The following is a 25440-nucleotide window of genomic DNA, read 5'->3' on the forward strand; positions in this document are numbered from 1 at the left end:
CCTTGCACCTCTCTCATCTCTACATTCCCTCTGATCCTTCTTAGAATTTATAGGCTTTTAGTTTGTTTTTCCTTTCTTTTGTTTTTCTGTTTTGCAAATCTTCATTGAGTTACTGTTACATGTTAGGCAATGTATAAGTTCTTAAGCTAGCCACTGTTGGAAAATAAAATGAAGGAGATAACATTTCTTCAGGTGTTTCTTTGCTGTACACACAAATAATGTGATAAAGGCAAGGGATTTGAATGCCTTAAGAGTAATATAGATAAAATGCTATAGATCACAAGAGTGGGGAATTCCAAGATGCTTTGCCAAAAATCACTCTAGGAAAGCTGGATAATCTTTCTTTCTTTCTTTTTTAAGATATTATTTATTTGCTTGGGAGAGATAGACAGCATGGGGTTTTGTGGGGAGCAGAGAGAAGCAGAGAGAGGTGAAGAGCAGAGAGAAGAAGAGAGAGGCAAAGGGCAGAAAGAATCTCAAGCTGACTCCAGGCAGAGCTTGGAGCCCAGCTCGGTTTCGATCCTACCACCCTTGAGATCATTAACTAAGCCAAGACCAAGAGTCTTGAGGCCCAACCAACTGAGCCATTCAGGAGCCCCTATTCTTTCTTTCTTATTTCCAATTCTGCTGGGATCTAGTGGAAGCTGGTTCTCTTCAGAATTATGAATACCTTGCATTGGTGCTAAAAAAGTGATTTGACTGTCCAAGTTCCAATTTTTGGTTACTTGGATTTGGCCTTGAGGAAAGAGGTATGATTTGCTCTATTTTTTTTTTTTTTTAAATAGAGGGGGGGAAAAAGGGAAGGAAGCTCAGCAAGGTTATAATACAAGGCAAAAGTTGTTATGTAAGGTCGACCCTCATCAAGGTAACTATCTAGAGTTTCCACGGGCTAAACAAGGCTTGTTTCAAATAAGGATTTATTAAAAGTTTGCCTTTTTTAGGTGCTTAATAATGGCCACTCAATCGGATGTTTGCTTTAACCTGGGATCTCTCTGACATCCCTTTTATGGGCAGAGATGCTGGAGTTGGTAGGATATAGGCTAAAGGGAAATCACAAACCCTGGGTGAGTTAGTTGCAACAAGTTCCATGAATTCCATTTGATATGCTGGTTAAGTCTTAGAAAACTTTCTGCAAAGTAGGTGTCATTGGCTTATGTGTAAAAAAAATAAATAAAATTAAAATTTATTGAGTGTTCAGTAGGTTCCAGGCTTCAGTATTCTATATAGATGATTTCATTTTTGGTCAGTCATATTATTCCTATTTTACAAAAAAGAAAGCTGAGTTTTAGAATGACTAAGGAATTTTTCCAAGGTTACACAGCTAGGAAGTCGTGAAATCAGGATTTGAATTAGGATTGTATAAAGAAGTAGTAAATAGATAAGAAAATAAATGTTATTTATAGATATTTAAATAAAATATAAAGTTATGGGTGTATGTTTACACACACATTTAAATTTATTGTCCCCAAACTATTTTTTTTAATTTTAAGATTTTTATTTTATTTATTTGGCAGAGAGGGAGATCACAAGTAGGCAGAGAGGCAGGCGGAGGGAGAGGGGGGAAGCAGGCTCCCTGCTGAGCAGAGAGCCCAAGGCGGGGCTTCATCCCAGGACTCTGAGATCATGACCTGAGCCAAAGGCAGAGACTTAACCCACTTAAGCCACCCAGGTGCCCTCCCCCCAAATTATTGTGTAATAAAGAACTCATATAAAATAAAATTAAGAAAATGGATAAGTCAAGGCCATGAGAAGGAAGAATGTGCTAACCTGTGAACTTTGATCATCAATTGTGAAAACAGGAAAGGAAAAACGAAGAGCCTTTATTTTTAAAAATTTTCCTAAACTCTTTTAAATGCCATTTTACCTATACAGCAAACAGTTGTTTTTATTTTCATAACCCTACATTATGAAGGTTAAATAAAGACTATGAAAGCTATGGTTTTTCTTGATCACATTTTGAATTTTTGAGCATCATTGTCTTTAAAATTTCTTGATATTTATTCTTAAATGAGATGATAAAAATCTAAAAAGTACTTCCTAAATGGTAAAATGCTACATTATGTTTAGTTCTATGCTTCTTTTACTTAGGGGTGAGGCCTTATCTACCATACAGGAGACTGGCATTCCATTCTATTGCTTCTCCTAGGAGCAGGCAAGTTTCCTTTTCCAGAATCTGGCATGCACCAGGGTCTAGCACATAAATCCCTCTCAGTAAAGGATTTGCAAAAGAATATTGAATGATGACATTTACTACCACATGATGCCTAATACATCACCAATACATAAAATACATTTTAAAAAATGTGTCATTCTCCCAAACTAAAGACTCTGTGGACTTACCCATTTTCCAGTATCAGTAATGTGTTGTAGTGAGACATTTCTGGGCACTTCTTTATGCTCTCTTGCATCGCTCCTGGTCAGCAATCTGCCCTTTCAGAGGTCTCCAAACTTGAATGTAAAACGCTGGGCATGTGCTAAGACTGTATCACAGGAGTGTGGGAAGAAAATATTAAAACTCTTACTTAATTTTATTACTTCATGCTTTTTCATTTTGTTTCTGTGAGGGTATGCTTTGTAATAATAAATGTTGTATCTGTGTAGTGGTGTACTTTAAAAACACATATAGGGGGCCCTGGGTAGTACAAGTGGTTAAACCACCAGCTCTTGGTTTGGGCTCAGGTCATGATCTCAGTGTCCTGGGATCAAGCCCCATGTTGGGCTCCATGCCGAGAAGGGAGTCTGCTTAAGATTCTTGCTCCCTCTCCCTCTCCCCCTTCTCCCAGCGACTGCATATGCTCTCTCTAAAATAAACAATTTAAAAAATCTCACAAACATAAATAAACATACGTATGTATATATATATATACACATATGTATGCATATACACACATATATATATATACTGAGTATATATGCTTGAACATTTTACTGATAACAATGTGTGATCTAAAAGTTTGAAAAGTGTATCTCTAAATAGTTCTGCTAAGCTAAGCATAATTTAGCAAAAACCAAAACCAAAACCAAAAAACTCTGCTACCATAAAGAAATAAAGGATGTTTTCCTATGGCTGGGGTTGGGGGTTAGGAGTATGTCAGTTTTTTACATTTTTCATGGCATAAATAAACTAACAAATAATCATAACACTTAAATCAGCAATTAAGTATAGCAACTCGTGTTGAATTTTTTTTTCTCCTCTTCAGAAAAAATGCACAGTGAAAACCTGAGAAAGTTTTTCTGATCTTTCCTCTATTTGCCTCTTATCCCTGAAGTTTGTCATTTGGAAGGAAGGACTGCCAAATTACTCAAAACCCATGCTGGGTGTTAAGAGTTCCACGTTTAAGTTCCTTCTACATTGCAATTCTATATAATAGCAAGGAAGTTATATAATTTGTCCCTGTCTCATTTCTCTGATGGGTAAAATAGAGATAATAATACTTAGGGCCTCCCTCATTATGGTGTGATATGGACAAAGAACACCTTGTTCCATCTTTTAAATACATGCAAAGTATTATTAATATAACTTTTAATATTGTCAGTTTAAAATGCTGTGATTTTATATACTTTTTTAAAAGTTATTTTCTCTTAAAAAATAAATGAAATATCACATTTCTAAATACCACTATTTGTTTTCTAAATTTCATAAGCTTTAGTTTTCTCTGTATCTGTTTTTCTTTGCCATTCTTACACACACACATACATGCACACTCACTCGATAACTTTATGGATGTGAGAGAAAAACCTTAAGATTGCATCAAGGAAATAAGAGGGATTTGAAATAAATTATCTTCAGTTTTCCTTTAAGTTTTAAAGCTATGCATCTAGGCCATAAAATCATAGTGTTTATTTAATCTTCAAAATGTTTGTGTTTAAGAATAATTCATAGACTTTTAAATTCAGATGGAAACTTAAGAATACATCTAGGCTCTATGATAATGTTTGGCACATAGTAGATGTTGAATAAACATTTAATGACGGAAAACTGGGGTAAGTTTCTTATTTTAATCTAAAAAAAAAGGAAAAAATAACCCCAAACCAACTCTGAGCATTAAAGAGGGTAAGTTAGTTCCTCAAGATTGTTCAGCTAGTTTAAACATGGGGTCTAGAATTTATTCCTCTTAACTTCTAGCTTTGGTTTTCTTCCCCCAGCAGTCTGTTGACTTGTTTATATAGGACTGCCAAATATAAGCTGCCAAAGATGCATCATAGAAAAAAAAATCGGAAAGTACAGCCTTCGCGTTCACTATCTCCAAAAGTCACTCAACATGTGATGTTCACATATGTTATGAAATATGTAAATACCATACATAATATGCAAAATATAAATCTCATATATATTGACTCAAAAGGTCTATTTTTAAGGAAAAGTGTCCGTAGCCAAGCTTCCATGTCATCTTCTACCTTATAGCACGATTTGTATGCCCACGCAGGTGATTTGCAATCCTCTGACCAGCTGAAAGTAGATAGGTTATTTCAGCAAAACATTTATCTTTGTTTCTGTGTATTGTTGTATTGATTTTTCTGAATTTACCTAGGAACGAGGCGTTAACAACCTCAATGCATTATAGCCCTAATAAACTTATCTTGCACTATTTTGGCCTATGTGATAGCTAACCCATTGACAAAAGAAATCCCAGCTGCCAAAATCCTTTCTTGGTCACTTGTTAGCCAGGTCAGGCTGTAAAATCATAACACAATGCACGCCTCTTCCATGGGGCACCACACGGCAGCGATTAAAAAAAAAAAAAAAAAAAAAACCCTCACTTCCATATCCAGTGGAGTTGTAGTTTATTACTATAACCCTCCCAAGTCAAAAGGACACCAGTTTCAAGCCAGGCAACTTGGTGCAGACAGGGTTTTTCCTCCGTACCCCACTCTGCTGGGCCTCCCTACCTGTCCTCTCCTACTGTCTACAGGTCCCGAACATTAGAAAATAGAAAATGTGATGATCTTTGTGTGTCTCTGTAAAATGTGTGTATGTGTGCGTGTGTTTGGGTGTAACGGGCCTTCTGTTTGGCCGCGCCGCCTGTCCGTCAGGCCGCGGGCCAATGGCAGGCTGCCTTATATAAAATGAGTGTTTTCAGTCTCTCCGGGTTGCATGTACTGTATGTGGAGCAGTGTACAGTGAAGCGGAGGCAGAGCGGCACCGCGAGCTCCTCTCGACTTTCCCATAGAGGAACCCTGACTGGCCGCTGAGGGCGAGCCACACACACGCCCTCGCGCCCGGCGAGCCCGCGAGGTAAGCGCCCCCCATCCCCAGCCCTTCCTGGGCGCTCTCCCCGCACTTTCTGTTTTCCTACTCACTTGCGAGCCGCCGGGCTGCAGCCCCAAGGACTCCGCGGCAGGAGCAGCGGCGGCGGCGGCGGCAGCCGGTAGGGTGGACTTGAGGAAGACGGAGGGAACCCCGCGCGTCCGGAGCCGCCGCTGGCCGCTCCGCTCCCCGGGCACTTTCCCCCTCCGCCAAAACTTTGGGTCGGGAGAGGTCGGGGGCGAGGGTCGCAGCGGCCGCGTCGGCGGGGGGCGGGGGGCGCGGAGGCAGTGCCCTGCGGGCGGGAGGCTGGGGGCCGGGCTGGGGAGTAGTAGGCCAGCCGGTGCCAGGCTGCGTTTGCAACCAGCACCTCTCGGCACACAGGCAGCGCCGCCCGAGAGGGGCACGGGAGCCGGGGCGCGGGCAGGAGCAGCCCGAGGAAAACAACAACAGAGCCAGCCCTCACGCCGGCGGACGGCTCGTGGCCGCCCGGAGAGCCCCAAACTTCATCTCGGCGAAAGTACGTGGATCCCAGCCTGGTCTCGGCTGCCGGGGAGGTGGGGCCTGGGGAGCCGGGGCAGGGGAGGAAGGTACGGGGAGGCAGCCCTCGGTGGATTTATTGAACGTTTCGTGTGCGTCGATGACCGGGAACAGCAGCCCAGTTGCTCGTTCATCTGGAGAGTTGGGATTTGGGTGTTCCGGCCCCGCAGATCGGTGCCTTCTCACCCCCCACCCCTAAGCAAATGCGCGGCGAGTAGAGAAAGTGCTGTTTTAGTGCCAGAGTAGCCGGGAGGAAGAATAGGGGGAGAGGGGGAAGAGGGCGAGGGAGAAGGGGAGAGAGAAGAGGGAGGGAAAGCGGTGGGGGGGGGGGGAAGAGAGAGAGAGAGAGGAGAGAACGGGAGAACGGGAGGGAAGAGAGGAGGGGGAAGAGGAGGAGGGAGGCTGTGTCAGGATTTTGCTTGAATGTGGGATTATGTTGTGTCAATAAGTTTAAGGTGGAGAGAGCGAGGCTGGGGGTGGTGGTGGAGGGGAGGAGGAAGGCCTTGGCTGTTTAAAGTCTTATTTCTGAAGGTAAGTTATGGCATTGCATGGTCGCGATGACAGAAAACTTGCAGATCCTTTATCCGGGGATGGGGTCGATGCCTCTAGAAAGAGCTCCCCAGCCCTCTTAAGCCACACTCGTGTTACACTGTTATTTGCTGCGATCCGGGTCGCTAGTAAATTACAGAAATCAGACTCGAGGTTTCTTTTCCTCCTCCACCTCGTCTCGCTCGCTCACCCTCAGAAATTTATTATTATTTTTAAAAATTTCTTGGTATTGGATGAAACTTAACGTAACTGAGACCAAACCCGAGTCCTGTAATTCACAAGGACCCTAAATCCAAGAATCTGGAACACGTTTACGTGTGAAATATCCGCGATCATTTCTGCTAAATGAGGAAGGTAAAACGAAACGATGCAAAAAGCTAAGACACAACATGTACGACAGAGGGGGGGGGGAGAGGGAGAGACGGAGAGAGAAGCTATTTTTTGCTTTCCTTTCTGTAGAAAGGAAAATAAAGCGTGCATTCCCCTTTCCTCCCGGTGTGTAGGGTCTAGTCAATATTTTAACTGTCTGAGGACAAATTAGTCCAGGTGGATCTTGTTGAAAAGTTTTCGCGAGGTGGGGTGGAGGTGGGGGCGGTACGAAGGGGAAGGTGGGTGGAGGTTGTGGGGGATGGGGACGGAGCGAGCTCTGCCACTGCTAATGGTCATTGGCCTGGGGCTTTGAAACCATTGCCTGTCCTGCTAATGACACGTCCAGTTCTCCTCTCCAGGCCGCCGACGCCGGGCTGCCGGAGACTGGGGTACTTTACCCACGCGGGGAGGGGCCTTCTTCGCCATCCCCTGGGGTTACCCACTCGCGGCGTGGGGGCCCCACGCGCGCCCCCTCTCCTGCGCGCCGCCGCCACCTCTGCTCGCGCGACTTTTGTAGCCAGCCCGCGGCGAGGGGGCGCGGGGGGTCCCCGGCGCGGACGTCCCCGCGCGGCCACCCTGCGCCGGGCCCCACGCGCGCCGCGCCGCGCGGTCCAGGCTCGGAATGGCAGCGCCCGGCCGGGCGGCGGTGCCTCCCCGGGGGGCAGCGGAGGCAGCGGCGGTGGCGGCGGGATCTTCGCCGGGGCCCGCGGGAGGAGGAGGAGGAGAGGGAGGAGGAGGAGAGGGAGGAGGAGGAGAGGAAGGAGGAGGAAGAGGAGGAGAGGGAGGCGTTTTCTGCCCAGACCGCCGCCAGTTCGAGCGGGCACGGGGACGGGGACACCCCACTCGTTGCTCCTCCGTTATGGAAAGGTGTTTAGCAGACTTTTACGCCCGGAGTGTGGGATTTGTACTTCATTTTTCTCTTCCCCCTCTTCCCCAAAGCAAGATGGACTCTATTCCCTTTCTCTTTCTCCCTGTGCCTCTGCCTCTGTCTTGTCAGCCTTTAAGATCGACATTTTGTACAAAGATGCAAACTTGATGGTGACCAGCAACAAAGGCGGGGTGGGATACCTCGCTCCCTTCCTCCCTCTCGGTTTCCTAGCTCCCCCCACCCCGACCTCGGAGACCTGGTGGCCCTGCACTTGCCGCGGGGGGCTCTGGCGAATGTGTTTCCCGGCTCGGTTCCGATCTCCAATCTGGGGATTGTGACTGGGGCCGGGTGTTTGGGCGACGGCTCTGGCCGCCCCAGGTCTGCAGGGCTGAGGGCTGCGCTACCTGGACCGGCTGCCGTCGCCGTGCTACCTCCGGCCGGCTCCAGGGCACCGTGAAGGCTCGGGCTGCCTATCGATTGCTATGATTTGGCTACTAGTTTATTTGTCCTGGGGGCGGCGATCACTTGGTGCAAGTTGATGAATGATCGCGGTGTGGGTTTTGGGTTTGCAGAAAAGGATCAACTTTCAGCTTTGTACATACGGGGAGTAGGGAGTGAGGGTGCTGGGGACACCCTGGAATGCCAGCTGGGCAACCCTCAGCCTCTGCTCTCTGAATACAGAGAGCTTCTTTGCTTTTATTGCTTCACAGTTTGCGCGTGGGGGTGGGAAGTAGAGAGAGGGGAGGGATTGGAGGGGAGCTGGACTCCTGGGTTTTGAGGACCTTCCTTCATAGGTGTTGCAGGAGTGGGGGCTCTATTGTAAAGCTCTACCATACTGATGATGTACCTTTATTTGATACTTTATAGGTCACTATCATATGACAAAAGGCTTTGCCGCAGTTCATCTTCCTCCCCCTGTACTTTCCATTTGCCTTCCTGGGTAAGTATGCAAACTTTCTACAGGGAAGCTAGATGGCTATTAGTAATGGCCTAAGGGTCCTTACTGTTCACAGGAAAAGATGCTTTATTGGGGTTACAGCACCACGGAAATCTTGTCCTACTGAGTTTCCTACAGAAGACAGTTTATGATTCTGAGTATTTAGAATTCAATTGCTGTTATTATTATTTTAACGTAGTTTAAATTTTATTTCACGTATATCTGCCAAGTGTCACTTTTGAATAGTCATTTTAATTGATAATGAAATTTTACAGAGTCAAGGCCTAGGACATTTAATACCAGATAATATTGTGGAACGATTGTAGCCTATGAGTGGAGAGAATTATTAAAAACCCAAGGAAGCATTGTGCAGAATGCCTCTCTAATTATAGTGACTGACATTTGCTTACTCTTTCTTAGGTGCTCTGTCTTGGGTAACTTGTGCTCTTTGTGACAGTTATTTTTGTGGTGGAGAAGGGTAGACTGGACAGTGTTGTAAATCTAGTATTTAGTGGACCAGCTTGATATAAAAAGCAACTAACTATTTCCAAGTTAATCATAATTTCCTTCCAAGATTTATGTTTGGAGAAATTGGGTATATTTTAATAGCCATTATCTGCAATAAACAGTGATTCTGAAATCACTTAAGTGCCTTTTTCACATGTATGTCCCCAAATGGAAAAATTGGTGAAATAATATGTGGGACAGCAAGTGCCTGAAAAGTTAGTTTTTGAGAAGTAATGGTCTCGGTGAGAGTTGATAGAACTTTTGAAAGCAGCAGGGTGAGCCAAATTGCAGAAAACCAGCTTACAATTTGCCCCCCTCCATTGTAAGGAACACCTCACATATTCCAGGGTGCTAAAGAAAACTACTTATACTAAATGTGTAAATCAGTTGTGGTACTTGAGAATATTACCATAGTGAAGATGGAGTTTGTATTTTGTGAATGAAAATAGACTTGAACTTCGTTTTCCATAAAAGAAAAAGGAAAGAGATTTTAATCTGTTTTGTTGCCTGACTTGCTGGGATATTACATATTATACATGTTACTAAAAGGTTTTCTTAGTATTGAGAGCAACTGAGGACCAGGCCTTTTTCTGGTAGTTTCCTTATAGTGGCAAAGCATACTTTGACATTGCCGAGAACCTTAGGTGATTTTAAGTTCTGTGTCCAACGTCTTTCATGGAAAGTAAATACCACATTATTTTAGATAGTTAGGAGAACTTTTTAATATGTCACATACATAATATCTGATTACAACAGTCAGAATGAGATATAAGATGAATTTAGTGCACACCAAAGTAATGTGGATTTCAGTGTCTTTAGTTTTTTTTTTTTTTTTTTAGGCTTGTTTGCAAGAGAAGTTTTTCATTTTTGAACATATGGTGAGAGTATTCAAAATGCATTCCTGATTTACTAAAGAACACCACATTTATACATGTAGGCATATTATTTTGTTCACTAGAGCAAACTTTTAATATTAGTTCTTTCCCCGTGGAAATATATTTGACCGATTCACAATTTAAAATGGGAATCTGTAATTTCCAGAATAAAAGCGATCTGATGAGCTCTTGCATTTCTTTGAGATATCAAACAACTGGTTCATTAAAACAATATTTTCAAGAACAGTCTTGGTCTTTGAAGTTAGAGTAGTTTTTGTAGTGTAAAACTTGTAGTAGTGATCTAAAAGAAGTCACCCTGACAGTGAATTACCAGTTATTTGCATCTAAAACATATTTATTTGATTTGAAGCTTAATTATCAAAATAAGAATTTAGATAGAGGTTTTGCTTCTATCTTGCCAACAGTTTCCAAACTTCCCATTTTATTATTCTGCATATCTCTATTAAGTTCTGAAACTGAAGTCTTAATTTGCATTTCACATTTAATGCTAGCTGTTGAAAAGAGGAGCTGCATAAATGTGTTTCCTACTCAGTGCTACATTTTTTGGAGCTACTGTGGCCGGCTTAGAGAATCTTCTGCTAGAGACGTAAATATTTACAAAAATTTGCAATTTTGACACCTTCCCGCCTTTTTAAAAAATTCATCTTGATCTTCCTATCAAAAAAAAAGTTCTGGATTTAGGAGTTTGTGAGATAGCTCTGTCTTAAACATACATATAGGTCTGCTTACAACATGAAAAGTATATGCCACCTTTGACCTTACAGATCTGTCTTTATACTTAATCCATTGAAACAGGAGATTTGTTTAGATATTGAATTGAGAACACAGCTTTGAGGAGAAGCTAAGGTGAACATGTAGTTATGGTTTGCTTATGCTGTAAGTAACTATGTAATTGATAAGGCTTTTTGTATGTAGTTTAAAAAAGAAAGTGTAAAGTCATTTTTCAGTAAAATGACAAACACAATTTCTAATTAATCATCATCAGTCAAAATATTAAAAGTTTACGTTTTCCTACATTTCACAGAGCATGGGTAAAGCAAGGGCCATATTTTTAATTATATCTTACCAGGAATATCAACTACTTTTATATTAGGAATCTTTTATAGAAGTAATAAAGACTTCACAGTTTGACCCTACTAAAAAAGACTTTGAGAATAGCCTGGCTGTTCATGCTGTACTAAAGGAAATCCTTGAAATTATTGGTGTCTTATAAAAGTGCAGAAATGTTTAAAATTGTGATATTTAAATGTTCTAGGTTACTAAATTTAGGCAATTAATTGTGGCATATTGCATCACCACCATTGTGGGATACCTGTATTTTGAGACTTAATCTTAAGCAGTGCTTAACTTAAGAAGGAGAAGACACTTTTCTTGAGCTTGTAGTTTGAAGTCCACCTCGTTTTTTAACATTTCACCACTGAGAGCACCTTTTAAGAGCACCTTTTAAAATAGGCCTGAGTGATATCTTCTTTATATTTTTAGTCAACTTCCTTCCTCTCACTATGAAATGAAAACAGACCCGAATTACAAAAACATTGTAATTTCACTGCTTGGTTTTTATCACATGCCTCAGGTAAATTGGATACAGGTGGTCCTTAGGCTATCCTTTGAGAAACACTGCTCTGAAGGTAGTAAGGACTAAGGCTAAAGATTGAATGAGGGGCTTCCAGCTAGAAGACTTGGTGACTGTAATTCAGTCAGTGGGTTTGTACTACCTCAAGGGCAGTTATCACAGAGTGTGTCGAATTATAGAGATTTCTATATATTAAGTTATACCTGAGGAAAGCACTTTCTGAGTACATCTTCTCTCAACATTCATCTTTGTTCATATTATCCCTTAGAAGGCAATTACAGTTTCTTGAAATGCTAGTACATCATTTTAAAACTGTAAAGGTACATGCAGAAAATCCTCATGTATTAATGGAGATTGTTTTCATTTTTTTTTTCTTTCAAAGAAAAAGATGAGATGAGAACTGGAATAAGTACCAGTTGCAAAATGGAAATGCAAAAGCAGATAGGCTAATAGCGAATTCTATCTAAAAGTATATAGAGAGAGGGGCGCCTGGGTTGGCTCAGTCGTTAAGTGTCTGCCTTCTGCTCTGGTCATCATCCCAGAGTCCTGGGATTGAGCCCCACGTTGGGCTCCCTGCTCCGCAGATCTTTAAAAGATAAATAAAAGTGTATATAAGTACAAAGAAGATGAAAGACGAAGGGAATGAAAGACTTCAAGCCTTGAATATAGACCAGGAAGCATTGAACACACCTAGCAATATATAAACTTAGTAAGTTAAGAGATGTAAGTCAGTTCAAAGATCTAGATAGTGAAATAACTATAGCTCATGAGGAGGTTGTGTAGAGTAAAAAGTCAAAAATAAGAATGAGTTGGAGTTTCTGAAATCTTAGGAAAATAAATACTGTAAACTGTTGATTGAGTAATTAAACCAATAGTTAAACATGGCGCTCAGGGGAAAAGATCAGGGGATAAAACGGAAGTTCTTGGAATGGAATGCTGAGATCCAAAAATGGACGTTGAATGTTAGTTTTTTTTGGTGAAGGGAATAATTACATGAAACATGGATAACTTATTTATTATAAAGGAGAGATAAGAACGAGGATAAAAATTGTTTAAAGCCGCTGTATTAAATGTTTCTGACTGAGATGTATGGTAATGCCTTTTGTATCCGAATCCATATATAAAAACTGAAACAAAAGTTTGGCTGAAACAGTACTGAGAGTAATGCCCCCTGGTATTTTTCTGTTCCTATCTATCTTTATAAATCTAATGTATTCCAAATTCTTTTATTTAAAAAATACAGTGTTATTCACTAAATTGATCTTAGGACTTAGAGTTTGAAAAACACCAACCTGGAAGACTTATTAAAAGTGGAGCCCCCCAGGGATGCCTGGCTGGCTCAGTTGGTGCAGCGTGTGACTCTTGATTTCAGGGTGGTAGGTTTGAGCCCCACGTTGGGTGTAGAGATTACTTAAAAATAAAATTTAAAAAAGTGAAGCTCTCCAGGTCCCACATCCATATAAGCTGATTCAGTGTGACTGAGGTGGGGCCCAGGAATCTGTATTTTACCTGGTGCCTCAGTGGTTCTGAAGCAGGCGCAAGGTACTGTGACACACTTTGAGAAACTCTGCTGTAGGAGACAGATAGTGAAAGAGTGAACAGGAGTCCTGTAGTGGATGTGGGGTTCACGTTCTTTGACAAGGTCTCTTCCAGCTTCAGCATTCTGTGGCTGTATTTCAGTCAGCATGTTGGCTGTTAACCCAGTATGACAGGAGCCTTTGTCCCCCTCTGTTGAGAGTAGCAGGTGTAGAAAAGGAACAGAGGCTTAGAAGCCAAAGATCCCTGGATCTTTGGTAGAACCCAAAGATCCCTTCTACCATTGCCCCTCTTGCTTACTGACTGAGGGACTTTAAGCATGTCACTTCAAAATAAACTTACTTTGTTATGTGCAAAAAGGTGTATAATATTTACTGGGCAACAGAACGAGAATTAACAAGGCAGTGCTGTCTGTAATGATCCTTAACCATATCTATGTTCTTATAGTTCTGTCTCTTCTCATTCTAAGTCCCAGTAAGTTTGAAGATTTTTGAAGCTGTGCCTTTTAATTTTTTTTAAATATCTTTTTTTTTTTTTTAATACTCTACCCCCATCCCCATCGTGGGGCTCAAACTCATGATCCCAAGATCAAGAATTGCATTTTCTGCTAGCCCTGTGCCTTTTAATTTTTGTTCCTCTACAGTGCAGTTGGCCCTTGAACAACACAGGGGTTGGGGTGCCAACCCCACCCATGTAGTGAGAAATCTTCGTAGAACTTCTGACTTCCCAAGAATTCAACTACTAATAACCTACTGTTGACTGCAAGTCTTTCTGATAATGTAAACAGCCACATAGTTTGTGTGTTAATATGTATTGTAAACTGTGTTACAATAAAGTAAGGTAGAGAAAAGAAAATGTTATTGGAAAAATCGTAAGAAAGAGAAAATACATTTTAGTGTAGTACATATCCATGTGTAAGGGGACTGGCACAGTTCCATGTTGTTCATGGGCCGACTATACTTCTAAACCCTGGTATCATGAAACATTGGTGCATTTTTAACCAAATGTGAGGTGTTAGGTAAGCACTTTATTGGTGACAAAGGAAATAGGAAGAATAAGCAGGATAAGCAATGAAAGGATAAAAGTGATAAATAACTGAGGCATGTCATAGTTAAGTATGGTACCCCTTCAGATTTGGGGAATGATTTCTGTACTTCTTATACAGACAGTATAGGACAGGAGAATAGCTGTTTTCATATTTCAGAGTGGTAAGTTGTTGGCACTGGGCATTCTCTCTGGTGACTTTGGTCCATCTTGGAATGTCTTAGAGCATCTGTTCTCAGACTTTGTTCTGCTAAGACACACACGGAACTGATGTTTACACAGAGGGCATTATAATTTCCCTGATTATAGACATAGATGAATTATGTGGTGAGTTTATAGGTAGTTCACAGTGTGATAAAGCCACTTCTTTCCCTATCAAGAAAATATATCAGAGTATAAGTGAGAGTGATGCTATCATAATGAAAATTTTGAATACACCCATATATAAACATGTAAAATTCTTCATAAACTGTGGTACTTTGTTCATAACTAATTACTTGGGAATACTTCATGACCAATTAAAATTTACCCTTGTGTCAAGGCATGAAGATTGAGAAGCGTTACATCCGGAGTTCGTAACAAATTACATGGCACAGAATAGCCACTTAAATAAAAAAGAGGGACAAGCTAAGGAGGAGATGAATGGGAAATACAGCAAATCCCTGAAATCTCAAACAATGTGAAAACCAAAAGCTGGGGAAAATGCAACATGTGTTCAAATGCAAAGGTAGTACAAAAGACTTAAGTATCAGGGTTCTCAGACATTCTTGTTTTACTCAAATACTCCTTCCTTCTAACATAGACATTTATTTTTAAGTAGTCTCAACATTTATTTAGTTCATTTGAATAAACTAAAGTCAGGTAACTTGTGTTTCCTCTTTTTTCTTTTTTTGAAAGATTTTGTTTATTTATTAGAGGGAGCGTGCACACGCAGTAGAGCCAGCTGGAGCTGGGATGGGGGGGGCGTTGGGAGGGGCAGAGGGAGAGGGAGAACCAGACTTCCTGCTGAGCAGGGAGCCAGACCTGGGACTCTACGTGGTGCTCTCCCAGGACCTTGAGTTTGTGACCTGAGCCCAAGGCAAACGCTTAACCAACTGAGCCACCCAGGCGCCCCACAATTTTTAAGGTTATATTTGCCAGGAATATCTTTTTTTACTTGGCTAAATTCTAATTTACCTTACTTTTTCATCTCCAGTAAATTAATAAGCTCTGTATATTTTGAAAATGTCTTTATGCTTTGATGAGTAGTGGTATTGGATTTACATTCCTAACCCTTTATCTTAAAAATCTCTGAAAAACCAAGTTTTGTTGTTGTTTTTTTTTTCTCCAGAAGTCTGACATCAAAGTTCATTTGGTGGCAGAACCTGACCCAAACTGTCATGAGCTTGTTTAAAGTAGTTTTAAAGCCCGCTTAGAATATTCACATATTTTGCTGTAGAGATAGTAATATATGAGGCTGTGAGGTGCTATCCTAGATCTAGTTAGGAATGTTACGTAATATATGCTGTATGCTCCCTCTGACCTCTAAGACTCACAAAAATCTGAAGCATACCTGGACCTAAGGGTTTCAGATAAAGGTCTGTGATCCTGTTGTATTAACTTTCTTAGTCCACACAGTGAAATTGTCTGGTATTTCTACCCATTTAACTCGGTGAGTATCGTTTTGCTGATTTTGATTACTGATCATCTGAATATGTTGAGTTCCTTTCAAGCTGGTGAATCACGTAAGGTATCCTAACAAGGTATCTTTTTTTTTTTTTTTTTTAAAGATTTTATTTATTTATTTGTCAGAGAGAGAGGGAGAGGGAGAGAGAGCGAGCACAGGCAGACAGAGAGGCAGGCAGAGGCAGAGGGAGAAGCAGGCTCCCTGCCGAGCAAGGAGCCTGGTGTGGGACTTGATCCCAGGACGCTGGGATCATGACCTGAGCCGAAGGCAGCTGCTTAACCAACTGAGCCACCCAGGCATCCCCTAACAAGGTATCTTAATGTTATGTATTAACTCATGTTTTTTGAAAGCCCGTGCCTTCAGTTATGAGGGTAGAATGCATCAGGGGTTAATAAAGTCAGGTAAGCAAAATGGTAGCTAACATTTGTATCTCCTAAGTTGAGCAGTGAAAGGTTCCTAGGTAAGGAAAGATTAACAAAACACACACACAGTCCACCCCACCCCGCCCAAGTTACTTGAACCTCATACCGTTTTGATGTTGTTGATTCCTTTTTAGGTTTTGATGTAGTTGTTAGTTTTTTAAAATTTTTAAAAGATTTTATTTATTTATTTGAGAGAGGGAGTGAGCAAGAGCAACAGAGAGAGAGAAAAAAAGAGAGAGCATGTGCCTACAAAAAGTGTGGGTGAGGGGTAGAGGGAGAGGGAGGAGCAGACTCCGCATGGAGCTGGAAGCCTTTACAGGACCCTGAGACCATGACCTGAGCCAAAGGCAGATGCTTAACTAACCGAGCCACCCAGGCTCCCCTGTGGTTCATTTATTAAACAAACACGTATATTGAAATCTGTACTTGAAACTTCTCCCCTGTTTCTTATATAATAGTGAACAGAATTTAGGGTACTTTCATTATGGTTTACTGTTAGGACTGAGTTTTGAGAAGGTTATGTTTCCTTTATTATATTGCCACTTGCATATTTCTGTCAGAAAAGTAAAAATAGTGTTTTCTGCAAATTTCATTTACTCTAAGGTGAAAATGTTTTGGTTGTATTGCTGTAGGAGAGGTTCTAGATACCTTTATTGTCAATGATTATGAAATGATTTTTTGTAAGTCATCTGTATGCCCATCATGGGGCTTGAACTCACAACCCCAAGATCAAGAGTCACATGATCTACCAACTGAGCCAGCCAGGAGCCATACTTTTAATTTCCTATAAAATCACTGTAGAAAAAACAACGTATGATGTGAAGAAGAGTACATATGGCACACTAGGAGTAAACTTAATAGCTGTATCTGATCTGTTATGGTAAGACTTAAATGTGTCTTCGTATGGATGGAAATGGTTAATGGCTAAAGAGTTTTTCTTCTTTAGTTACTTACTGATACAACTATATAGTTTGGTGTAGGAAAGCCACAGATTGAGTAATTTAGAGGGAGTCTTGTTAACAATGCTGATTCTTTTAATCTTAAAAAGTGCTGAGTTGTTTTTCAGCTTTTGGTGCACCTCTCAAAATTCAGCCAAGTGTAGAATTCTCATTGACTGCAAAGGGAATGTGGGAGAGCATGGAACAAAATGAGAAATTAATTCTCTACATCCAGCTGTCAAATTCTGATTGTCTTTTGAATTACTGAAGTTATGTATTTTTTCTTTCTGGTCCCCTCTTCCTTCTCCTTCTTACTCTTTCTTTTTTTTCTCCCCTCCCTTCTCTTCCTTTCTCCCCTCCAAGTACTAACCAGGCCTCAGCCCTGCTTAGCTTTCAAGATAGTGGACTTTTCTCTCCTTTTTGCTGTCCTCCTTGAGGTCTAGTTGTCTATTTTTTTCTCTCAGCCTTTTATTGTATTGGCTTATTTGTGATCTGTGATACAGCCTATAAATACTTGAGAATAAATATGAGAATAAGTATGGAATTTTTTTCTTTTTTACCATTATTTGATTTTAAAGATTACTTTTATAGTTTTGAGTCATTTTAGTAATTATCACTGGCTATATAATAAAGTTGTTAACATACAAGTTTGAGACTTACACGGTTCCCTACATGTTAGTGTCAGTCAGTTCGGGAGGGATTATGAGGAACCTTTAACAAGGCTATGTAAAGCAAAGTAAACTCCTCCAGTCATTTTTGTGTTTTAGGGTGATAGGGTGATAGGATGGCTACACAGGTTCATTTATATTTAAGGGAAAGTTGAAAGCAGATTTTAAAAGAGTTTCCCACATACTGTTTTACTTTGTTGGGGAGGGGAGAAGATAATTTGTACTGAGGGCATCCATAGGAAGCTTAAGTTTGACTTTTACTACTTTATTTTTCACAACAACTTTTTGATGAGAGGTAACTCTATTTTAGTGACAGAGAAACTAAGTGTCAAGTTAAGTAACTTGTCTGAGGTCACACAGGTAGCAAGAGATTCTGCCAGGCTCAGGAGGCCTGTCTGCAGTGCTCCAGTCTCCTGGGCTTTTTCTGTATTTCCTTGCCTTTAGGGCCACATTCCAAGAGGTTAGAACTGGAAAGTGTGGGGCAGCTTTCAGCCAAGAATTCCTCCCAATTTTTCTTTCTCCCCAAAGAGAAATCTTCATTTTGAAGTGATAGGGTTGGAACGCTACTTTCTGTCATTTAAGGGGGGGGTAGACGAGAACTCTGTGAACTGGGGCCTGTTGTCAGTTTTCATCAGCGAGGTTACAATCGAAGACTTAAACTGGCCCGAAACTTAGTTTTTAAATTGACATTTAGTGAACTAACTTTCTAGTTGGTGTATCTGCTATAGAAATGTCTAATAACAAGTTGTTTTTACTGTTTATTATTTCCTCTGAAACATCACTAGAAATCATTTGTTCTTTCATGAGGAGCTGAGCCTTTCTTTCTACCTACCCACCCACCCTTCCATCCTTCCTTCCTTTCTCTCTCTCTCTTTCTTTCTCATCTTTTAAAGATTTTATTTATTTATTTGACACACAGAGAGAGAAATCACAAGTAGGCAGAGAGGGGGGGAGGCAGGCTCTCCGCCGAGCAAAGAACCCAATGCGGGACTTGATCCCAGGACCCTGAGATCATGACCTGAGCTGAAGGCAGAGGCTTAACCCACTGAGCCACGCAGGTGTCCTCTTTCTCATCTTTTAAAGATTTTATTTGGGACGCCTGGATGGCTCAGCCCTTAAGTGTCTGCTTTCGGCTCAGGTCATGATCCTGGGTCCTTAAGCCTGGCATCAGGCTCCCTGCTTGGTGGGAAGCCTGCTTCTCCCTCTGCTATTCCCCCTGCTTGTGTTCCCTCTCTGGCTGTGTCTCTCTCCATCAAGTAAATAAAAAATAAACAAAACCTTAAAAAAAATTAAAGATTTTATTTATTAGAGAGAGAGAGAGAGAGAGCATGAGCAGGCTGAAGGGCAGAGGGAGACACAGACTCCCTGCTGAGTGGGGAGCCCAGTGAGGGGCTTCAACCCAGGACTCTGGGATCATGTCCTGAGCCAAAGGCAGATGCTTACCTGACTGAGCCACCCAGGCAGCATAGGAAGTTGAGTTTTTCAGGCTGAATATTCTCTAACGTTTTTAATCTGGTACTTTTTTTTTTTTAAGCAAATTTATAGACCGTATATAGCTATATATATATATTTAGATACCTTACATACTTTTTTTGTTTTTTAAGCATAGTTGACATATGATACTGTATTAGTTTCAGATGTACAACATCATGATTTGACAATTCTGTGCACTACTCAGTGCTCACCACAGTAAGTGTAGTCACCATATATCACTGTACAATGTTGTTATAGTATTATTGACTATATTTCCTATGCTGTACTTTTCATTTTGGTGACTTATTTTATAACTGGAAGTTTTTACCTATTAAGCTCCTTTTATCTATATAGTTTGTTTTTCCCATTCCCTTCTAATCTGGCAAACACCAGGTTGTTCTCTGTATTTGAGTCTGGGTTTTCTTTACCTTACTTTTCTTTTTTTATGATTTTATTTACTTATTTGACAGAGAGATAGAGAGCACAAGTAAGCAGAGGGGGAGGGAGAAGCAGGCTTCCGCTCAGCGCGGAGCCCAATGCGGGACTCAATCACAGGACACTGAGATCACGACCTCAGCCAAAGGCAGCCACTTAACCAACTAAGCCACCCAGGTGCCTGAAGAGTCTGGTTTTTCATTTATTCATTTGTTTTGTTTTGTTTTAAAAATTCCACATATAAGTAAAATCATACGGTATTTCTCTTTCTCTATCTGACTTATTTCACTTAGCATAATACCTTTTAGGTTCATTCATATTGTTGCAAATGGCAAGATCTTATTCTTTTTCATGGCCATTATTCAGTGGCGGCCGCAGTGGTGGGGATTGGGGGTGAGGATGTGTTTGACATTTTCTTTATCCCTTCATCTAACAATGGACATTTGGGTTGCTTCCATATCTTGACTATTGTAAATAATGCAATGAATTTAGGGGTGCATATATCTTTTTGAATTAGTGTTTCATTTTCTAGGTAAATACCCAATAGTGGAATTACTGGATCATATGGTATTAATGTATTTTTAATTTTTTTGAGAAACCTTCATACTGTTTTCCACAGTGGCTGCACCAGTTTGCACTCCCACCAACAGTGTAGAAGGGTTCCTTTTTCTTCACAACCTCACCAACACTTGTTATTTTATGTCTTTTTGATAATACCCATCCTGACTGGTGTGACACTCCCAAACTTTTTGATACTTAATGGGTGAATATATTTTACTAAAGGAATTTACCGATACAACATGGATAGAGTTATAAAATAGTTTTCTGACAATTGCTTTGAAAATAAGTCCCATATGAGAGGAAAAATTAAGCACATTCATGAACTTCATTTCAGAGTATCTGATGATCAAAACATGAATTAGATATAGGATTAGGCAAAAGTTACTATTTTTACATATTAAATAATTTGGTTTAAGTGTTGGTGAGATTCAGCTAGCCAGACCGAGTATCCATTTAATTCAGTGTTCACGGACTGAGTGCCTGTGGGGTGTTGATGCTGACTTAAACTTTGAGGCTAAAGAGATGAATGTGGAATAGCCCTGGTCCTTAAAGCAGATGTGGTCTGTTGGCTGGAAAAGTCCAGTAGATGTAAGTATCATATAAGTTATTCTGTGCTAATTGTACTAACAGAATGGCATACAGTAGTACTGGAGTAAATACTCTGAAAAACTGGCAAATTCCAACATACGAGTGGGACATTGAAATACAGGTGGAGTTTCTTGCTGTTACAGTGTTTGTCCTAATTGTCTTAGAGCTTGTGAAACTAATTTGGTCCAAGCTTGTAAGCTTCATTTGGCTTTTATTTAACTATTAGTGCATCATTTTGTCTTTTGGTCTGTTTTTAAAGGGCCAAGACTTTTTTTTTAAAGCTTTCAGTTTATATTAGAAAGTTAAGTTCCAGTCGAGTGTTTTGGACTTCCTTTTAATTTATTTTTCCTTTTTTATTTATTGCTATTAACGTCACAGGCTGTGGTGACAACACTTTTGAAGTAAAAGGAAATGGTAGAGGATTCCACATATACCAAATCATGTTAAAAGCACCTTAAATGGAGTTAAGTTTGAACTAGACATTTAAACTAGGAGTCCAAATACATGCCAATAAAAATACTATAAACTACTATAGCTGAGACTTACTTTACTAGTTAGGAATATACTAATAAGACCCATAGCCCAGGTATTAAACACAAAGTGAGACTCTAAAGAGATAAAAATGTGCTTCTCTATCCATGAGAGATTACAGATTAAAAATGATGCCCAGTTTTTCTGTCAGGCAGTTTTCAGATTTTCCAGTGTGTTTTTACCCTGTGTTTACAACTGCAGTTTCTCTCATGGTAAGCCATGGCCTGGAGGGTATGCGTGAGTTGGCTCTTTTGGGTTCCTTTTATGCTTAGTGGTCTGGGTCTGGTCTTTGGACTTGATCAAACCTTCAGGATCACTTCTTAATCATGAGTTTTGTGTTTATTACATGTCAGAATTATGTGCATTTTCACCCCCCCTTTTTTTTAAAAGATTTTATTTATTTATTTATTTATTTGTCAGAGAGAAAGAGAAAGAGAGAGAGAGAGGGAGAGAGAGAGAAGCAGGCTCCCTGCTGAATAAGGAGCCCGATGCAGGACTCGATCCCAGGACCCTGGGATCATGAACTAAGACCAAGGCAGTGGCTTAACCGACTGAGCCACCCAGGTGTCCCCATTTTCATCCATTTTTATTTGTGGCTCTCTTTATCATTTCAGAGTATCAACCCAGTTTCGATTAAAGCTTAGTTTCTGAAATATTCTATACAGTGTTCCCAGATGCCACCCTTGGCTGCTTTCATAACAAACAAAATAAGCCAAATCATAAAGAAGAAGCTGATCTGGGGAAATATTTCTTCATAGGCTAACAACATTGATAATGAGGCTAATGTTTACATTAAAGCAGCAAAGAGGAACAGAGACACACAGAATAGTAACTTGTGAGTTTTTCTATCTTTGGGCTATTTATTTGGCATCACAGAAGTACAGCTATTTGGATCTTAATATTTGCCAGTCCTCGTGGTAATAATGAACTTCTTTGTAAGTTTTGTTATATGGATTTGCGTTCTCATCTCATTTGGTGCTGTATTTTAGTATAGTTGACCCTTGAACAACATGGGGGTTAGTGGCACTGATGCCTATGCAGACAAAAATCCAAGTATAACTTTCGACTCCCCCCAAATTTAACCTACTAATAACTTACTGTTGACTAGAAGGCTTACCAATAACATACACAATTAATACATTATGTGTATGTGTTGTATACCATATTCTTACAATAAAGTAAACTAGAGAAAAGAAAATTTTAAGAAAATCATAAGGAAAATATATATGGTCCTGTCCTATAAAAATCTGTGTATAAGTGGACCTGTGCAAGTCAAACCTATGTTCGGGGGTCAGCTGTAGTCCAGAGAAAGGTTCAGATTTGTTGTCAGCCCAGGGTTTTGTTTTGTTTTAATAATTTTTCACGTATGGTCTTTTCATAAATCATGCAAATCAATTTAGAAGTTTATTATAGCTTGAAATGTCTTAAGGAATGGGATCATAGGTGGGGACAGAGTTGCATGTGCGAGGACCTGATCTCACATACAGTGATGAGTTTACTACATTAGAAATTGTGATCATGAATCAGTTGTTAGGAAGCGAATTTCCTTTTCTTTAAATTTTTAAAATGTGACCATAAATGTCATTCCTGACATCTATTTCAAATACAGCCAGATGGCCTTAAAGTCTAATATATATAGAGGTTTTAAGAATTTGGATAACTGGAACTTCTTTTTTTTTTTTTTTAAAGATTTTATTTATTTATTTGTCAGAGAGAGAGAGAGGGAGAGCAAGCACAGGCAGACAGAGTGGCAGGCAGAGGCAGAGGGAGAAGCAGGCTCCCTGCAGAGCAAGGAGCCCGATGCGGGACTCGATCCCAGGACGCTGGGATCATGACCTGAGCCGAAGGCAGCTGCTTAACCAACTGAGCCACCCAGGCGTCCCGGATAACTGGAACTTCTTAAAGTTGTTTTCTCTGAAAAGTTTTGGCTTAGTCAGTTTTTTAAAACTATATATTTTTATTGATTAATGGTAATCTTAAAACGCTTCTTGTATATTTCTAATTGATCTTCAGTTAGCAGTGGCTACTGATTTTATGTATTGAACAAGTTTTACTGTTCCCAGATCCCTTTGTTAAGTAATCAGTGATCTGTGATGTACACATAGAGGTGCTTAAAAAGGAGTACGGTACTAATCATTTTATGAAGAAAAGCGGTCTTTGGTAAAGGAAATACTTGTTCTCGGCCTTATCTGTGTGGCAGTTCTGGGTCCCATATATTCAGTTGTCATTACTTTATGGAACATGTATTGAGTACCCATAATATGTAGGAATTCTGGGGTTTGTAGAATAAAAAGATAATGGCTCTGGCCCCAGGTTGTTTCTAGTATAATAATGACATACGATGTATGCTAAATCTGGAATGACAATAAGGGTGTTATACTATTCATGGTGCACAGGGATGGGGGATTATAGGGCAATAGGAGATGACCAGGGAGGGGAAATTGAGATGGACCTGAATTTTGGTTGTGTAGCTTAATGTTTAGACATCCTTGCAAAATGCATTTTTGAATCGATCAGAAAATGAGTCTAGTGGACAACCCAGGCTAATCCTTCTTGGGCCAAACAGTTCACTCCAAATGTGTCATCACACAAGCCAGTGGCCTGTGGACTTTTAAAATGTTATTCCCCGCAGTAAAAGAATTTGAGCATATATTCTTGATCTGTGGACATTTATCTTTAAATTATGTATCTACTGGGCTATTCATATATTATGTATTTAAAAATATAAATAGCTTAGAAATTAAAAACAAGACAAACTGAACATAAAGAAAAATTCTGGTGTTTTCTTAACCTAGTGGGCTTTGTCTTGCTCATCTTTTGGAGTTCAGGAACCTGACTTTGGAGACTCTGGGTTAAAATTGGGCAGTGTCACTCCAAATTTAGGTTATGTTCTGTGAGATCAAGTTCTTCATGATTTTGCTCTCTTCTGTATCCTCAGTTCCTAGATGGTAGAGCCTAATAAAAATACTGTTAGATGAGTAGACAGAATTAGGCTGGTTGGTAGGGATGAGGACAGTCAAGCTCATCATGAGGGATCTGGTAAAAATAGACAATTTCTGTTCATTGTTGCATCTCCTGTGCCTGGGAAAGTGTTTGCCATGTAGTGGGGACTAGATAAATATTAGTTGACTGAGTACAGGTATGGACACTGAGTGGCTCAGCATGAGGGATCCGGCAAAGGCTCTAGATCCATTGGCATGAAAAGGTTAAGTTCCAGGAGTCCCTTAAAGCAGGACAGAGTATGGAGATGGACTGAGCTATAGGAGGGCAGAATGATATAGCCCATGAGGGGGTCACAGTGTTAATAAGAGCAACTCTGAGGAATGACCTTGGTGACCTCGCATCTTAAAGCAAAAACGATGACTTTCGTAAGCATTACAGTCTGGATTTTACTTTTATTTGTACCCATGGCCCCTAGGACACAATATGGCAAGTGATGAATCTTTATTGAATTACTCTGTTGTATACCATCAATGTGCCAGGTGTGGAAGGCTCTACACCAGTGGGAATGGGTCAGCATCAAGATCAGAGGCCTGTAAATGAATCTTGCCCTGATTGAAGCAAAGCCAACGATTCTGGGATTACCTCCTACACAGATATGTTTTTAAGCCTTGGAAGTGTTGCTGCACAGAGGTGTGCTCTAGTGACCACAACTACCAGATCACATGTAGTTATTTAGTTAAAGGTCATTTTAAACATGCTATTGACATATTATCAGTGAAGAAAATGGAGGTTTTGATTGAATTATTTCAAATATGCTATCATCATACTCCTTCCCTCATCACTGAAGCTGGGATTTGTCATGGATCACCCCAATGTATACTAATTAGTACTGATGTACAAATAAATAAAACAAGGTAGTTTGTGTTTTTTACTTTATTTATTTATTTATTATTATTTATATATATATATTTGTTTATATTTTATTTATTTATTTGAGAGAGAGAGAGAGAGAGACAGTGCACAAGCAGGGGGAGCAGCAGGCTGAGGGAGATGCAGGGAGCCTGATACGGGGCTCTTGATCCCAGAACCCTGGGATCATGACCTGAGCTGAAGGCAGATGCTTAACTGACTGAGCCACCTAGGTGCCCTGC

General features: G+C 40.4%; 1 protein-coding gene across 11 annotated transcripts in view; it reads left to right on the top strand.

The window, feature by feature from the left end:
• Positions 1-5087: 5087 nt before the first annotated feature.
• Positions 5088-25440, top strand: part of BBX (BBX high mobility group box domain containing) — a 278723-nt gene continuing 258370 nt past the window's right edge. For 8 of the 11 annotated variants that reach the window (XM_044251312.1, XM_044251311.1, XM_044251317.1 and 5 more), the window contains exons 1-2: positions 5088-5236; positions 8439-8511. The gene's annotated coding sequence lies outside the window, so the exon portion shown is untranslated. Of the gene's footprint in view, positions 5237-5629; positions 5766-7077; positions 7093-8438; positions 8512-9854; positions 9949-25440 lie in introns of those variants that run through there. The other 3 variants (XM_044251313.1, XM_044251314.1, XM_044251315.1) reach the window with 3 other exon arrangements.

This window comes from Neovison vison, chromosome 6, assembly GCF_020171115.1.
Source record: "Neovison vison isolate M4711 chromosome 6, ASM_NN_V1, whole genome shotgun sequence".
Lineage (NCBI taxonomy): Eukaryota > Metazoa > Chordata > Mammalia > Carnivora > Mustelidae > Neogale > Neogale vison.